The sequence below is a fragment of the Oryx dammah genome, unplaced genomic scaffold (assembly GCF_014754425.2).
Source record: "Oryx dammah isolate SB20612 unplaced genomic scaffold, SCBI_Odam_1.1 HiC_scaffold_7, whole genome shotgun sequence".
NCBI classification, from domain to species: Eukaryota; Metazoa; Chordata; class Mammalia; order Artiodactyla; family Bovidae; genus Oryx; species Oryx dammah.
The window spans coordinates 24671847-24688520 of record NW_024070191.1 but is presented as its reverse complement, the minus strand read 5'-3'; the positions used below and the strand labels follow the sequence as shown (position 1 = coordinate 24688520).

The following is a 16674-nucleotide window of genomic DNA, read 5'->3' as shown; positions in this document are numbered from 1 at the left end:
ACCACTACAATATTGTAAAGTAATTAGCCTCCAATTAAATAAATTAATTTAAAAATGTATATTGGAGTACAGCCAATTAGCAATGTTGTGATCCCTTCTGGTGAACAGCCAAGAGACTCAACAATACATATCCATGTATCCATTCTCCTCCAAACCCACCCCCAACCCCCACCATCCAAGCTACCATATAACTCAGCAGAGTTCCCTGTGGTATACAGTAAGATTGAAACAAGCTTATTTCTTGCTGCTATGGCTGGAAGTCTGGTCTCGGTGGTGGTGACTCTCCTCCTCAGTGTAACTCAGGGCCTGGGTATCTTTCGTTTCCAAGGCTGCCATCACCCAAGCCTCCTTGCTGTTTGCTTCTAGCTGGTGCTCTCTTAACGTGTTGGTCCTTTTGCGCAGATTCCCCTGCCTGGAACTCAGTGGTTTGCTACATTTAAATACATGGGTGCTGGTAAAAGTGGGCCAGCCATGTTCCCTGGGAGAGAAAATGGATTTTTGGTGCAAGTGAAGAGGCTTCTGCTGCATGTTCTTGACCCAGTCCATTGTTTCATCACCCAAGCACATCTCAGGGAGGTTTGGGGAGAGAAATACCAGCTGAGGATCGATAGCTTGGAGATCATATGTGATGTTACGATGGCTCAGAGCTGTCTGAGGACACTAGTATGCAGAAGAAAAGAAGGTTGAAATAAGAACACTGGAATTGGGGAGGGATCAGGATTGATATCAGGAAATGAGTAAAAGAGTGCTCAGTGAATTCGCTAAATCCAAGTGGACTACAGAGTCTGTGACCTCAGGACCAGAGAGGGATCGTACATGTGGCAGAAACACGGATGATCAGCGCCAGGTTGAGGGAGCCAGCCTAGGGGAGGAGAGGGAATGAGGGGAGAAACCAAATGTCTTGCAAAAGCAATAAGAGGGGATTCAAGGAGAGAGATGAAGGCTAACCGACCTCCAACCTTCTGATTGAAACCGAGTCCCCCAGCCCGAGGACCATGGCCTCCTGTCCCCAGATGATAAAGTGAGAGGCTATGGGTGCACAGATCATGTTCCCAGATAAACCGGCATCACCCTGACCTTCAGACTGGCCCCCACCTGTTTTAGACAGAGACAGTACTCATGCTCTTTCTGAAAAAGGTTCCAGAAACATAGATGCTTCTTTCACCGTGAAGTCTAATACCAGCATCCCTCTAGCTGCTTGCTTTAGCTTCTGCCCACGTACCCTTTGCGAAGGCAACTGAATTATCAAGCAGCCGTGGGGCAACACACACTTACCCACATGGTAGACCCTCAGGGGTGCTTACTGATGGGCTTTCCTGAATCTAAATGACCCAGCATTTATTCTCACACTATACTCAATAAACAGCCCCCTCAGGTGGTAGGTCCTGCTGCCTTCCTGGGTCTCTTCTCAGATCCCCACCATGCCCCACCCCACCATACACAGGCCCCTCCCAGAGAGGGCATCCTCTCCCCAGGGTTCATGACTAATGCTTGATTCAGCTGTACTCTTTGCTTGAATGTCGTTTTTTCCTCCCAGTACATCCACCCATCCTTTTTTGCCCCAGGTCCACCTGTGAAGATGACTCATCTGCTGTTAACTATGGCCTGGCCCCTCCAACCTCCTGACACCCCCCAACGGCTGATGGGGCTGCAGTGAGGAGCAGCGGGAAGAACATAAGAGGAGACAAGCTCCCTAAGACTCACGCAGCCCAAGCCGAACCCTCAGCAAAGAGAGGGATGAGCCTGGTGCAGGATGAGTGTCTGGGGAGGGTCTGGGACAGGAAGGGAAGTGTCCTCAAAGGGGAGAGTTTGAGAAGAGCCAAGGCCAGGAGGGGGCAGCAGCCTGACAAAGGGCCCGAGTCCATAAGATGGGACGAGTGTCCCTCAGGGCCCACCAGGGCCGCTTCACAGCACCCAGAACATCCCGGAAGGCCCTGGACGCAATGCACGGTGTGTGTTCCCCGGATGGGTGGCGTTGAGAAGATCTGGAACAAAGGGAGACCGTTCTAACACAGCCCTGTAGGTTGACTTGGCTGCAGGAAGTTACAGGAAGGTGCCACAGGAGTCAGAGTCACGTGAGAGACAAAAGGCACTCAGAGCTCTGGTGTCACCCGCCTGCAAGTAAACCCGCTCCCCGGACTCAGATGTACAGGAGAAATATGGCGGCTCGCCTGGGCAGGATTGCTCTGCCTCTTCAGGAAACGGAGCCCGCACCTGTCCTTGGAGTGCCTGGAGATTTAGCTCAATATGCTTGATAATGCAGTTTCTTTGAGTGCTTAGAACACACCAGGTGCAGAGCTAGAAGGAAACTTGGGCACCATGTCCTCTACATCAACTAGTGGTGACCCGGCCAGAAGTCCAGTTCCCATTTGCTATATCTTCACGTGACATCCACTCTGTCCCACCTTCTCCCAGGAAACTATTATATAATAAAGGAAACATGCTTTCCCAAGAAACCTCAAGATAGAAAACAGCAGAGACAAGAGGGCCAGCCATTGAGCTGCCATGCAGGTTGGCCATGCCCGTGGGGGAGAAGCCAGGCATTCCTAGACCTGACATTTCATTTCTCATTAAACCTAGCAGCCTCCTCTATCACTTCCTCAATTCTGCTGCAAGACCACCTCCTGTGCAAATTGACTGGTGTCCCCAGAATCAGGCAGCCTCCCCCACCTACTTGTCCCTTAAAGTTCAACAACGAGGGAAGGAGGAGGAGGAGAAGTACCAGAGTGCCCCCGTGTGCCCCCACATGACCCCACATGTCCACACATGCTCCCACCTGTGAACCGGCCCAGTCACAAAGGCCCAAGAAACACAGTCTCTCAATTTTCCTCTAAAGGCAATGCTCTAAGTAATGTCTCCTGTGACCCCCAGAAGTCACCCTTGTCCTCTCTGGGTTCCTTTACCTACAAGATCTAATCAGGAGAGGGCTGGAGACCCCGAGAAGGAAGCGTCTCTGCCTGAATCCTGTCCTCATGTCTGCAGCAGCCACATCCCTGAGAAGACCCAGACGGCTCCAAGCTCACCCGAGGACCACAAGGGTGTGGCTGTGTCCCTCTGAGGATGTGGCATTGTGTTTTTCAGAGATGACTTGTGACGGGTAACCTTACTTGTCAACATGACTGGGTCTGGGCGCGCCCAGATATTTGGTCCAATGTCTTTCTGGGTGTGTCTGGGAGGGATCCCACACCCGGGCCCCTCCCTCAGTGGCAGTTAGGTCAGCCTCCAGGCCAACTGACCTGACTCCCTTAGGGGCACAAGGCTGAACAGATGCCTGGCACCCAGAAAATGGGACAACTTTCTGGGACAACATCACTGTTTCAGCCGCTGCTCAGTGACAGTTCTCTGCAGGGTTCAGGACGCGCTACTGAAGTTGATCCTCCCAGATTTGCTTTTTTTTTTAAGGGACAGGAAAGAAGATCCCCCTTTATTTATGTGTATCTTTATCTGTCCACTCCTTGTGGCATGTATAACTTCCTTGACCAGGGACCCGTACTCCCTGCAATGGAATCACCTCGAGTCTTAACCACTGGGCCCCCAGGGAAGCCCCCAGCTTCACTTTTTAAGACTCCTGCTTGCCTTAGACTCCTGTCCATCCTCTGACCCTGAAATCTTCCAGAGTACACCTTCCACCAAGGAATGCGGAAAGAGAATGGTCATTTACCTCCCTATTGTAGGCCAGTTTTTATGTCCCCGTTGAAACAGGGTGACCTTCCAAGCCAGGGAGACAAAGATGGAGACAAGAGGAGACAGAGGGAAGCGGAGAGAGCTAAGAGTCAGAGAGATGAACTCAGCTCATGTGGATGTGGGGGTCTGCCCTTTGCCAGCTCTGCTTACACAGAAGGGAAAAATGATAAACCTGCCCAGCCCTGCCCTTTGGGCCCTTGGACTCTGGAGGGGATTTGGACGTGCAGGTAAACAGAGTCAAACAAAGACCTGCACTAAGTAAGCCCAGGATAGTCATAAAGGCAGCAGTAAGGGATGGAGCCTGGCTGGCTCAGGGCTCCGGAGCAGGCTGCAGAGAGGGTTGACACTGAACTGAGCTCTAAAACTCTGACAGGTGCCTTATCTCACTCTCTCCTTTGCAGTTTTAACATAACAAACATTGTCTTGAGCCCTGGCTGTTGGCCAGGGACTGTTCTGTACTCTTCACTTATTTGACATCATTTAATTGTTACCCTGCTTATTAAACATATGCAGAGTACATCATGCGAAATGCTGGGATGGATGAAGCACGAGCTGAAATCAAGATTGCTGAGAAAAATATCAATAACCTCAGCTATGCAGATGACACCACCCTTATGGCAGAAAGCAAAGAAGAACTAAAGAGCCTCTTGATGACAGTGAAAGAGGAGAGTGAAAAAGTTGGCTTAAAACTCAACATTCGGAAAACTAAGATCATGACATCTGGTCCCATCACTTCATGGCAAATGATTTTTTAAAAGGTATCATAGATTCAATTTTTGAACACAGAAGACTGTGGCATAGATGGCAAATAGATGGGGAAACAATGGAAACAGATTTTATTTGGGGGGGGCTCCAAAATCACTGCAGGTGGTGATTTTGTTTTCCAGTGTTTTCTGGTCCTCGAGAAACAAATTCCCTTGGATGGAGACAGTACTGATGTATCTACTATATAATTCTCTATTGGAGTAGCTCACTCTAGAGACTTTCTTGAACAACACACAGACTCTGGGAAAGACTGATTCAGGTTGTATATATTTTTAAGCTGAGAACTTGAGAACAATTCCAAATAACACTTGCCTCACATATGGGTGAGAAGTAGATTCAAGGGATTAAATCTTATAGAGTGCCTGAAGAACTATGGACAGAGGTTCATGACATTGTTCTGGAGCCAGGGATCAAGGCCATCCCCAAGAAAAAGAAATGCAAAAAGGCATAATGGTTGTCTGACAAGGCCTTACGAATAGCTGAGCAAAGAAGAGAAGCTAAAGGCAAAGGAGAAAAAGAAAGATATACCCATTTGAATGCAGAGTTCCAAAGAATAGCAAGGAGGGATAAGAAAGCCTTCCTCAGTGATCAATGCAAAGAAATAAAGGAAAACAATAGAATGGGAAAGGCTAGAGATCTTGTCAAGAAAATTAGAGATACCAAGGGAATAATTCTTGCAAAGATGGGCTCAATAAAAGACAGAAATGGTATGGATCTAACAGAAGCAGAAGATGTTAAGAAGGGATGGCAAGAATACACAGAAGAACTATACAAAAAAGATCTTCATGACCCAGATAACCACAATGGTGTGATCACTCACCTAGAGCCAGACATCCTGGAATGGGCCTTAGGAAGCATCACTACAAAGAAAGCTAGTGGAGGTGATGGAATTCCAGTTGAGCTATTTCAAATCCTGAAAGATGATGCTGTGAAAGTGCTGCACTCAATATGCCAGCAAATTTGGAAAACTCAGCAGTGGCCACAGGACTGGAAAAGGTCAGTTTTCATACCAATCCCAAAGAAAGGCAATGTCAAAGAATGCTCAAACTACTGCACAATTGCACTCATCTCACAGGCTAGCACAGTAATGCTCAAAATTCTCCAAGCCAGGCTTCAGCAATATGAGAACCACGAACTTCCAGATGTTCAAGCTGGATTAGAACAGGCAGAGGAACCAGAGATCAAATTGCCAACCTCCGCTGGATCATTGAAAACGCAAGAAAGTTCTGGAAAAACATCTACTTTTGCTTTATTGACTATGCCAAAGCTTTTGACTGTGTGTATCACAACAACCTGTGGAAAATTCTGAAAGAGATGGGAATACCAGACCACCTGACCTGCCTACTGAGAAATTTGTATGCCGGTCAAGAGCAACATTTAGAACTGGACATGGAACAACAGACTGGTTCCAAATTGGGAAAGGAGTACGTCAAGTCTGTCTATTGTCACCCTGCTTATTTAACTTACATGCAGAGTAATCATGCAAAATGCCAGCTGGATGAAGCACAAGCTGAAATCAAAATTGCTGGAAGAAATGTCAATAACCTCAGATATGCAGATGACACCACCCTAATGACAGAAAGCGAAGAAGAACTAAAGAGCCTCTTGAAAGTGAAAGAGAAGAATGAAAAAGCTGGCTTAAAACTCAACATTTAGAAAACTAAGATCATGGCATCCAGTTCCATCACTTCATGGCAAACAGATGGAGAAACAATGGAAACAGTGGCAGATTTTATTTTTTTGAACTCCAAAATCACTGCAGATGGTGACTGCAGCCATGAAATTAAAAGACACTTGCTCCTTGGAAGAAAAGCTATGACCAACCTAGGCAGCATATTCAAAAGCAGAAACATTTGCCAACAAAGGTCCGTCTAGTCAAAGCTATGGTTTTTCCAGTTGTCATATGTGGATGTGAGAGTTGGACCATAAAGAAAGTTGAATGCCAAAGAATTGATGCATTTTAACTGTGGTGTTGGAGAAGACTCTTGAGAGTCCCTTGGACTGCAAGGAGATCCAACCAGTCCATCCTAAAGGAAATCAGTCCTGAATATTCATTGGAAGGACGGATGCTGAAGCTGAAACTCCAATACTTTGGCCACCTGATGAGAAGAACTGACTCATTGGAAAAGACCCTGATGGTGGGAAAGATTGAAGGCGGGAGCAGAAGGGGATGACAGAGGATGAGATGGTTGGATGGCATCACCAACTCAATGGTAATGAGTTTGGGTAAACTCTGGGAGTTGGTGATGGACAGGGAGGCAGTCCATGGGATCACAAAGAGTCGGACATGACTGAGCGACTGAACTGAACTGAACACACAAGGATAATAGTGACCCGACGATATAACATCCCTGCCACAGGCCTGTGTTTATTTCTTCTGCTCAGCAAGGCAGGCCCTTCCCACCCACAGTCCCCAGTGTAGTCATACCTCCCTACCCTCTGGAAGGGGAGGCTGAAACCCAGGCAGGAGACAATCTCTTTCATGTCTTCATGAAAAATCACTGAGTTCCCAGTTCTGAAAAGTCATCCTGGTATATATTTTTCCTTCATCCTCCCTAGAAAATCAACCAAACTATTCAAAGCCTGATAGATTGCATCACCTCCAAGTATTCTCCAAAGGATTGGGGTTTTTGACACCTCCCTCCCCAGGCTCCTTGGGTTTCCTTGAATGCTCAGTGAGTAAAGAACCTGCCCACAATGAAGGAGATACAGGAGACAGCGGTTTGATCCCTGGATCGGGAAAAGCCCCTGGAGTAGGAAATGACAACCCCCTCCAGTATTCTTACTTGGAATGGGCAGAGAAGCCTGGTGGGTTGCAGTCCATGGGGTCACAAAGAGTCAGACACAGCTGTGCGACCGATCACACACACATCCGTCCCCTTGCTAGAATGCTAGTGTGACCCAAGCTCAGATGCTCACAGGGGGCAAATTGGTAAAGTCATGAGCGACACAAGCCAGGTAGAGGCCACTGTGACTCTGAGAGTTCATTTCACATTCAAAGAAAGAAAATGAAAACACAAATATATATATATTTTAAGACACATGTCCTCTGACTCCAAATCTTTTTCCTTAGGTCAGATGTATTCATTTCCTAGAGCTGCCCTAGCAAACTTCACAGGCTAAAAGCTACAGGTATTTATTATCTCACAGGTCTGAGGTCAGGGGTTTGAGATTCAGATGTTGGCAGGGCCGTGCACACTCTGAAGTCTCTCCGAGAGAATGTTTCTCGGCTTCTTTAGCTTCTGGTGGCTCAGGCATTCCTTGGTCTATTGCTGTTTAACTCCAATCTCTGCCTCCATCTTCTTTCTATTTTAACTTTTTTTCCCTCCATTTTAAAAAACTTTCTTTTTAATTGGAGGGTAATTGCTTTACAGTGTTGCGTTGGTTTCTGCTGTACAGCAACATGAATCAGCTCTAAGTAGACATGTATTGCCTCCCTCTTGACCCTTGCACCCCTGCCCCATCCCACCCCCTAGGTTGTCACAGAGCACCGAGCTGAGCTCCTTGCGTAGGCAGGTTCCCACCAGCTACCTAGTTTCCACATGGTGGTGGATATACATCAGTGCTACCCTCTTCATTCATCCCACCTTCTTCCCCCTCTGGGTCCTCATATCTGTTCTATGCATCTGCATCTCTATTCCTGCCCTGAAAATAGGCTCATCAGTACCGTTTTTCTAGATTCCACACATATGCATTAACATACGATATCTGTTTTTTGACTTACTTCACTCTGTAACAGGCTCTAGGGTCAGCATGGCTGTGTAACTCCAGTCTCTGCCTCTGTCTTCTTTTTCAGGCTCCTGCTTCTCATCTCCTTCTCTGTGTGTCTCTCTCCTCTTCTGTATCTCATGATGACAGTTTCTTGGACTCAGGGCTCACCTACATAATCGAGGATAATCTTAGCTGGAGATCCTTAATTTGATTACATCTGCAAAGACTCTTTTTCTAATAAGGTTGCATTCACAGATTCTGGAGGTTAGGACATGGGCTTGGCTTTTGAGGGCCATCATTCAGCCCATAACAGACCAGAGTAGAAGGGAAAGAATAAATGAGCCACCCTCCATTTGCAGGTGGATCTCAGCCATGTAATTCCCTTTCTCTAATCTCTAAGAGTAATTTGCATGCACATTTGTTCTTTCACTCTTATTGGCCACATCTCTCCCACTTCAGCATCGACATCCGTGGTCAGCATATGCGAACTAAGGATTCAGGATACCTTGAGCCTAAAGTCCTTTTAAAAAAATATTTGCTTATTTCTTTGGCTGTACTGATTCTTAGTTGCATCATATGGGATCTTCGTTGCAATATGCAAAACCTTTAGCTGTGGCAGGTGGGATCTAGTTCCCTGACCAGGCATCGAACCTGGGCCCCCTGCATTGTTAACTCAGAATCTTAGCCACTGGACCAGCAGGGAAATCCTGGGAAGCTACAGTCTTGACTCACAGTAGAAGAAACTACAGTCTTCTTCATTGTTCCCGGCATCCCTCATCACTTTTCATACGTATGGAGCAGAACATCTTTCTACCTTTGAGTCCATTCTCTACTCTTTCCTCCCCCCAAACTCTCCCCCAATCATTGATACCAGGACTGTCTCATCCTCGTTCCAGAAGGGCTCCTAACACACTGTAGCCAGCATCAAAATTACCAGGTGGATCTGTTCAAGCACGGATGACTGGCCTCAACTCCCAAAGTTCCCGATTCAGCAGACCTGGGGTGGGGCTGAGCGTTTGCATTTTTCCCGGGTGGTGCTGATGCTGCGGGTCACCATGCCAAGCCCTGCTCTAGCTCTGCACCATTCTCCTCTCCCTTCTGGTCGTGTGCACTTATCACATCACCCCACAGGAAGACCACACCCACCATCCTCTGCTCCCTGAGGTCACCTCCTCAAATCGTCTGTTGGAGTTACCTCCATACAACTGGGCTTCCTAGGTGCGCAGTAGTGAAGAATCTGCCTGTCATTGCAGGAGACACCAGGTTTGATCTCTGGGTCAGAAAGATCCCCTGGAGGAGGAAATGGCAACTTTTGCAGTATTCTGGCGGGAAATTCAAGGAAAGAGGAACCTGGTGGGCTACCGTCCAGAGGGTTGCAAAGAGTCAGATCCAGCACAGCACAAAGCTGGAGCCACAATGGATCTGGCTTGCATCCTCCACCCAGGGACTCCCACCTGACCATTTCACACCTTCAGTGCCAATCCAAAACCTTTCCTCTGTTTCTCCACACTCTTACTTCTTCAAGTCAAAGCTGAAGAAACCCACGTATGTAACTTGGACGTATAATCGGAAAACAGGAAAATCTGGTTCCCAGCAGGGAGGGTTGCATCCTTGGTGATAAACCTGACTTAGTTGTTGCTATTCAGTCGCTAAGTCATGTCTGACTCTTTGCGCCCCTATGGACTGCAGCGTGCCAGGCTTCTCTGTTCTCCATCTCTCCTGGAGTTTGATCAAATTCATGTCCATTGAGTCAGTGATGCTGTCTAACCATCTCATCCTCTGCTGCTCCCTTCTCCTTTTGCCTTCAATCTTTCCCAGCATTGGGGTTAGATACTCTCAATGGACTAAGCACGTGGGCAGACTGGGGCTGGCTCCAGCCCAGTCTGGAACAATTACAGAGAAAACATCCAACCCCATATCCACCCCCTCCTCCACCCATGCTCCTTCTGTCCTCACCAGACCCACGTGCCCCAGAGGGCTGCAACCCATCTCCAGGGTGAGCGTCCAGATGCCAGGAGACTGTCTTCCCAGGATGTTGAGCAACACTTGGTGAAGTATTTCCAGCATTCATGCACTCCCCCAATGGCCTGCAAGACATTTTCTCGAAGGAATTTCAACACACATAACTAGCGCTTTGTTCCAATGTGAATGAGGGTTTGTCCGGGTGCCAGTGTTTCACCATACAGGAGATTAGCAAACATGAGCTGAAGCCTCTTAGCAGCCACATTACAGGCTTAACAATCTTTCTTCATATTATGCACAAATGTCAAATCAGTCTAGAAAAAAAATTCAAGGGTGTGGGGGGGTGGGAAGGTGTCAGTCCTTTTCAGAGAGCTAATTAATCAAGACAATCTGCTGTTATAGACCCTTTTAATGTCAAGTGCCAGTCGTCAGTTTTGCTAAAGATGGTTTGAGCCAAGTGTGAACTGTGTACTTTGGTCTGAATCCTGCTGACAGTGTGTTGATCTAAAGCTCATCACACTTTCCCCTTCTGGCCACATAAGTAAAATTAAAAAAAAAAAAAAAAGAAGAAGAAGTCAAGTGCTAATGGTTCTAGTTTACATATAGCTTTCATGTGCCAAGTAGACAGTTGACTTCTTGGTGAATGGAGACCCAAGTGGAAGGGGAGCTCTAACTTGGGGCTGGGTTGATGGAGTATAAGGGACCCTGGGAGGGTGGGTTGGAGGTCTGAGACAGGGCTGTCACATATCTAAGATCCTTGTCCTGAGTCTTAGAAAGCTTTCTGGAGGGATCTATAGTAGTTTGGTAGGGTTTCCCTGGTGGCTCAGACTATAAAGAATCCATTTCCAATGTGGGAGACCTGGGTTTGATCCCCGGGTTGGAAAGATCCCCTGGAGGAAGGCATGGCAATCCATTCCAGTATTCTTGCCTGGAGAATCCCATGGACAGAGAAGCCTGGTGGGCTACAGTCCACAGGGTCACAAAGAGTCTGACATGACTGAGTGACTAAGCACAGCACAGCATAGGAGTTTGGTAGGGCTGCCGTAACAAAGTACCACAGACTAGGTGGATTAAACAACAGAAATTTATTTTCAAAGTTCAAGATCAAGGTTATTTCTTCAGAGGGTTCTCTCCCAAGCTCACAGGGGGCTCTTCATATAGAGACCCCATTCATATTGGCTTAGGGTACATTCCTACGATGTAAGTTTACTTAATTACCTCTTTAAAGACCTTATCTCTAAATATAGTCACATTCTGAGGACTAGGGATTTAAATTTCAACACACTAGTTTGGGGAGGACACACTTCATCCCATAAGTATATGATTCATGTAAAGCATTTACCACGCTTCATTGATTGTATGATGTATTTTGTGTCACATTTTAACATCTGGGAAATCAGGCCACATCTAACAATCCTGGTGCTCAGATATGGTGCATGAAGTAAAGGTACACCTTACATGGATGGCATCTTGGATCTGATGAAGTATAATAGTACTCACAACACACCACTGAATTAGCTACTATTCTTACCCCCATGTTATAAATTAGGAGAGTGAGGTGTACAGGTTAAGCAAGTTCCCCAAGGACACCTCGCCCAAATCCTAAACATTCACTCCTGATTTCTCTTCCCTCTTCAGCCTTTCTGTCTCATCTCACTCTCGGCTGATGACCTTGCTTCTTATTTCCTGAGAAGACTTACGTGTGCAGGAGAGGACCACAGACCCTACCAACCCATCTACCTCCTCCCACATCTGCACTAAGTAAGTGCCTTACCTCCCACCTGGCGTGGAGGGAGTGTGACTGGGGAGTGGGTGGCTGAGCTGGAGGAGAGGAGGTCACAGGCCTGGAGAGGCCAGGGTGCGGGAAAGACCATGTATGTATAGGAACCCAGAAATCACCAAACATTCAGATTAGAGAAAGAGCAAAAAGAGTAACAGCAAACCAGGAGCTAAAAAACCTAAGATATAAGGGGGAAGTGACCCCCTTCATCCAAGTCAGCAACGATGAAGGGTGCTGAGTGACACAAGCTGATATGAAAGTCGAAGCTGGTGATCTGGAACGAGGAGAGCGAGAAAAGGGCCGTAAGGGTCCGGGGCATCGTAGCAAACACTGAACTCTCCTCTAGGCCCGGGGCTACAAAGACTACAAGAGAAAAATAGTCACTTCCTGAGGGGGCTCCTGGGGAAGCCCATTCTCAGGGGAGATTCAGGCAAAGAGGAGAGATGATGGTATGTGGGATTTTGCTAATGATGGACGAGGAATTGCGGAGACATGGTAGAAAAGTTTTAAGAGTTAGGAAAGCTGAAAGAGACGGAGATAGAATAGTGGGTACTCAGAACCTATAGGGATTAGAGGGTGGGAGGTGGGGGATGACCTGAGAGGCTGAAGCTTCTTAGGATAACCTGGGATGCAGGGCAGCCTGAGATTAATCCTACTGGACTCAAGACAAATAGACTAAGTCCCCTACATATGACCAAGTTTCGTTCAGTCCGATAGTACATCTTAAATCCAATTTGAAAGTCCAACAAAGTTAGCTTAGGTACCCAACTAACACAATCAGTTACATAGTACTTACTGTAATAGGTTTGAGCTTCCCAGGTGGCACTAGGGGTGAAGAACACATCTGCCAATGCCGGAGATGCAAGAGACACAGGTTCCATCCCTGAATCAGGAAGATCCCCAGGAGGAGGGCATGGCAACCTGCTCCAGATTTTGCCTGGAGAATCCCATAGACAGAGGAGCCTAGCGGGCCACAGTCCATGGGGTCGCAAAGAGTCAGACACAACTGAAGCGACTTAGCACATAACAGATTTATAATACTTTTCACAAAAATAACAGATACATGAAAACAAACAAAAAATAGAGAAAACAGTTTTAGTCTTATGGTATAGTACCTTAAAAGTACAGTAGTACAGTACAACAGCTGGCATACTGGGGTTGGCATGCGCAGTTACATCTTTGAAAGTTTGCAACTTGAAGGTTCGTATGTAGGAAATTCCTTTATTGGTAATGAAGCTGTAAATATTGAATGGTAGGGAGGGGTGAGGCCCTCAGGCCCCCTCTGGAGCCCCAGGATGGTGGAATAGAAGGCTTAGGGAGGCCAGGTCTTAATTCCTGAGCTTGGGGGTCATTCTTAATACCTATAAGTGACTCTGAGTTTGTATATGAAGTTCTAGACATTTGGAGAAGCTGTGTTACTTCAAGACCAAGTCTTCTCTTGACCTCTGTCAGTAGAGAATGGAAGATTTGTTGTTGTTGTTTTTTTTTAATGAATTTTGCAAATAGTATTAACCTCATTATATCTGATGGAATCAAAAATAATAAGAATGTTGAAGGTCCTTGTAAGAAGAGGTGGAATTTCCAATGAAACTAATAGAAATAAGAATATTGACAGTGGTGAGAAAATGTCAAATGTTGGTGGTTTGGAGACTCTTTGAACTTGCGAACAACTAGATCTAAGAAGGACCTGAAAACAAAAGTGAAATAGTGGTTTTCAGGGGCTGCCGGGGAGGGAGAAATGGGAAGCTGTTAAGCAACGGGCATAAAGTTTCAGTTAAAAAAGGTAAATAAGTTCTTGAGATCTGGCGTGCAACATTTATTTACAGTCAACAAGATTGTCTTGCTCCCCTGGTGGTTCAGATGGTAAGGAATCTGCCTTCAGTGAGGGAGACCCAGGTTCAATCCTTGGGTCGGGAAGATCCCCTGCAGAAGGAAATGGCAACCCACTCCAGTATTCTTGCCTGGAGAATCCCGTGGACAGACGAGCCTGGCGGGCTACGGTCCATGAAGTCGCACAGAATTGGACACAAATGATGCAACTTAGCATGCACGTACCATAATAAAATAAAATTCTAACAAAAGAATAACATTATAAACCTAACCTGTTCATAAGTAAAGAAACTTCAGTACACTCTGGAAGTTCACCGGTCAATATTTTGACATAATACGTTCTGCAGGTAAGATGCAGATAATAGAACTTAGCTATTATTGTAAGCCAACTTTAATTCCACATAACTTGCTCCTCTACATGAATTTCTGATGTAAATGCAATAAGAGGAAAAGAAGAAAACCTGTTTAGATGATTAAACTCTGACCTCAAAGCACTTATTGTCAGAATCCTACAGTGATGAATCGAAAATCAGGATCTAAGGAAATCAACTAATCCAGTGGCCTCATTCTTCCATTTCAGAGGAGAGTTTACGCTCACAGGATGCTTGTATATCATTTTGTGAGAGGGCTTCCCAGGTGGTGCTAGTGGTAAAGAAGCTGCCTGCCAGTGCAAGAGACATAAGAGACTGTGGTTTGATCCCTAGGTCAGGAAGATCCCCTGGAGGAGGGCATGGCAGTTCACTCCAGTATTCTTGCCTGGAGAATCCCATGGGCAGAGGAGCCTGGCGGGCTACAGTGCTTAGGGTAGCACAGAGTCAGATACGACTGAAGTGACTTAGCATTTTGTGAGATCTTAGTTGTCTTTTGCTTAAATTACAAGTGCCTTCCTCTTCTTTTCTTAAGAAAGTGTTAGTCGCTCAATCGTGTCTGACTCTTTGCAACCCCATAGACTGTAGTCTGCCAGGCTCCTCTGTCCATGGGATTCTCCAGGCAAGAATACTGGAGTGGGTTGCCATGCCCTCCTCCAGGGGATCTTCCTGACCCAGGGACTGAACATGTGTCTCCCACACTGTGGGCAGATTCTTTACCATCTGAGCCACCAGGGAAGCCCCCTGACTCTGTGACACCTGTTTAGATATTCCAGGACAAAATAGCTCTCTGGTTTACATATCTCATAATAACAGTGATTAAAAATTAATTGTGTCCTGGTTTCTATAGTTTTAAACCTATACTTTTTCCCTGATAAGCTAAGGAGATGTGGGTATTACTCATGTGTCTATCCCTAGCTCTTTGCCTAATGAATGTCCAGTGCATATTAGGGCTAAAAAGAAAAAAAAAAGCCTGTTGTTCTGAACTTGAGATTTCACAGGTAGAAGCCCAAGTAAATAAGGTCAGAACTACATAGTGCGACTTTAGGAGACTGGAAGTTTTCTCATATCCTCCCAAGGGTTCTGGGGGAAGATTCCAATACCCACTACTCGATTTATTCAGAGTATCAGCCTCAATACTACGGTTCCCCAGGAGCAGCCCAGTGTATGGTCTGGAAGGAAGGTCAGAGGCAAAGATGGTTCAACCAGAGGGAAACTTTGGAGGAAGGAAATGGGCTACAGAGAAGATGAGAGAGCAACCTCGTAACTGTATAATTAACTTGCAAGTCAACTTACACCATCCTCCCCCCCAACCAATTCTGTTGTTTCAGTCTGTTGCCCCATAATTTAGAAAATGAAATCACTTCTCACCTTGCAGTGCATTTAACACACATTTAGAGGAGGGACGTCGGGCTCGTTAATGCCAACTCTCCTTTCACAACCTAGAGATAAAAATCAGAACTCATCTCACCTTCGACTGACTTGTGCCGGTCGCTTTGGACAGGAGGCTGCCACCCCAGCGACAAAGTGATGCCAACCTTGTAACAGGGAATGAGCAAAATGAAGTTCTCTGCTGTTCACATCAAGGCCAGTGTTACTGGTGCTGCCTGCAGATGGAAGCGCCTTTCAAACAGAGGCTACAAGGGCGATTCAAGACGTGCTAATGTCTCTGCGAGGATGGATGGCTCCATTCACCTGGTCGTGGCTGATATAGATAACCCGGCACAAGGCTGGGCTTTTCCTTGATAGCTTTGTCTGCTGTGAGAATCTAGGGCTGCAAATAAAACACCAGAACAGTTATGGGTGTCTTTCCAGTTGTTTTATGTGTCCTCAAGCCTGTGTCTTCTAGACTGTGTGATCCAGACTGTGGCCTCTAAAATACGTCCTCCAGGCTAGGTCCTTGAGGTTGAGACCAGACACCCACCACTCTTCCCTCTCCTGTTCTTTTCTTTCTTCCTTTTCCCCACCTACCACCTTAACGTTTGTCAAGGTTAAGAGATGAACAGTCCTCAGGTCAATCTAGTTAATTCATTTGGTGATCTTCAGACTGTGCACCTTGGCAACCTAGGACTGCCAAGACAGTTTGCAAGAGTTTCCCATGAAATATTTTCCACCAGATGAAGATACGATTGTCCAGTAAACTCTATGTTAAAAGCCATTTACTGGGTCAAGTTTCTGCCTAAGATTTCCTTTGAAAAAGAGTTGTCTACCACTAAAACATTTTTAATCCACTGTTCTAGTTACAAACTGCTGCACTAAAAATAAACGTGGCGCTCAATTTTGGTTAAGGAACAACTTTTAAAAAAAGGAACAACTCTGAAGCCAGGACTGTGAGGCTCTTTGCTTTATAGACAGAGGACTCACAGTTACCAATGGCATAGATTTTTAGGGATATTGATAACCTGCAGCAAGCCCCACTCTGGGCGGTGTGCTGAGGACACAAAGATAAATCGTATTTAGTTCCTGACGTAAGGAGCTTCCAGTCTAGTATTTTAAATTTGAAATTAAAGTTGTATTAACATTTTTTCACAATGCTTAATAAAAGTGCTCCATTAAAAAGAGCTCTAGGTTCAT

At 46.2% G+C, this 16674-nt stretch overlaps 1 long non-coding RNA gene across 1 annotated transcript; it reads left to right on the top strand.

The window, feature by feature from the left end:
• The first annotated feature begins 11453 nt into the window (after positions 1–11453).
• LOC120865610 lies at positions 11454–15900 on the top strand. The gene is made up of 2 exons (XR_005721455.1): positions 11454–11883; positions 15605–15900. It is a non-coding gene; the product is annotated as an uncharacterized LOC120865610 (long non-coding RNA).
• Positions 15901–16674: the final 774 nt, after the last annotated feature.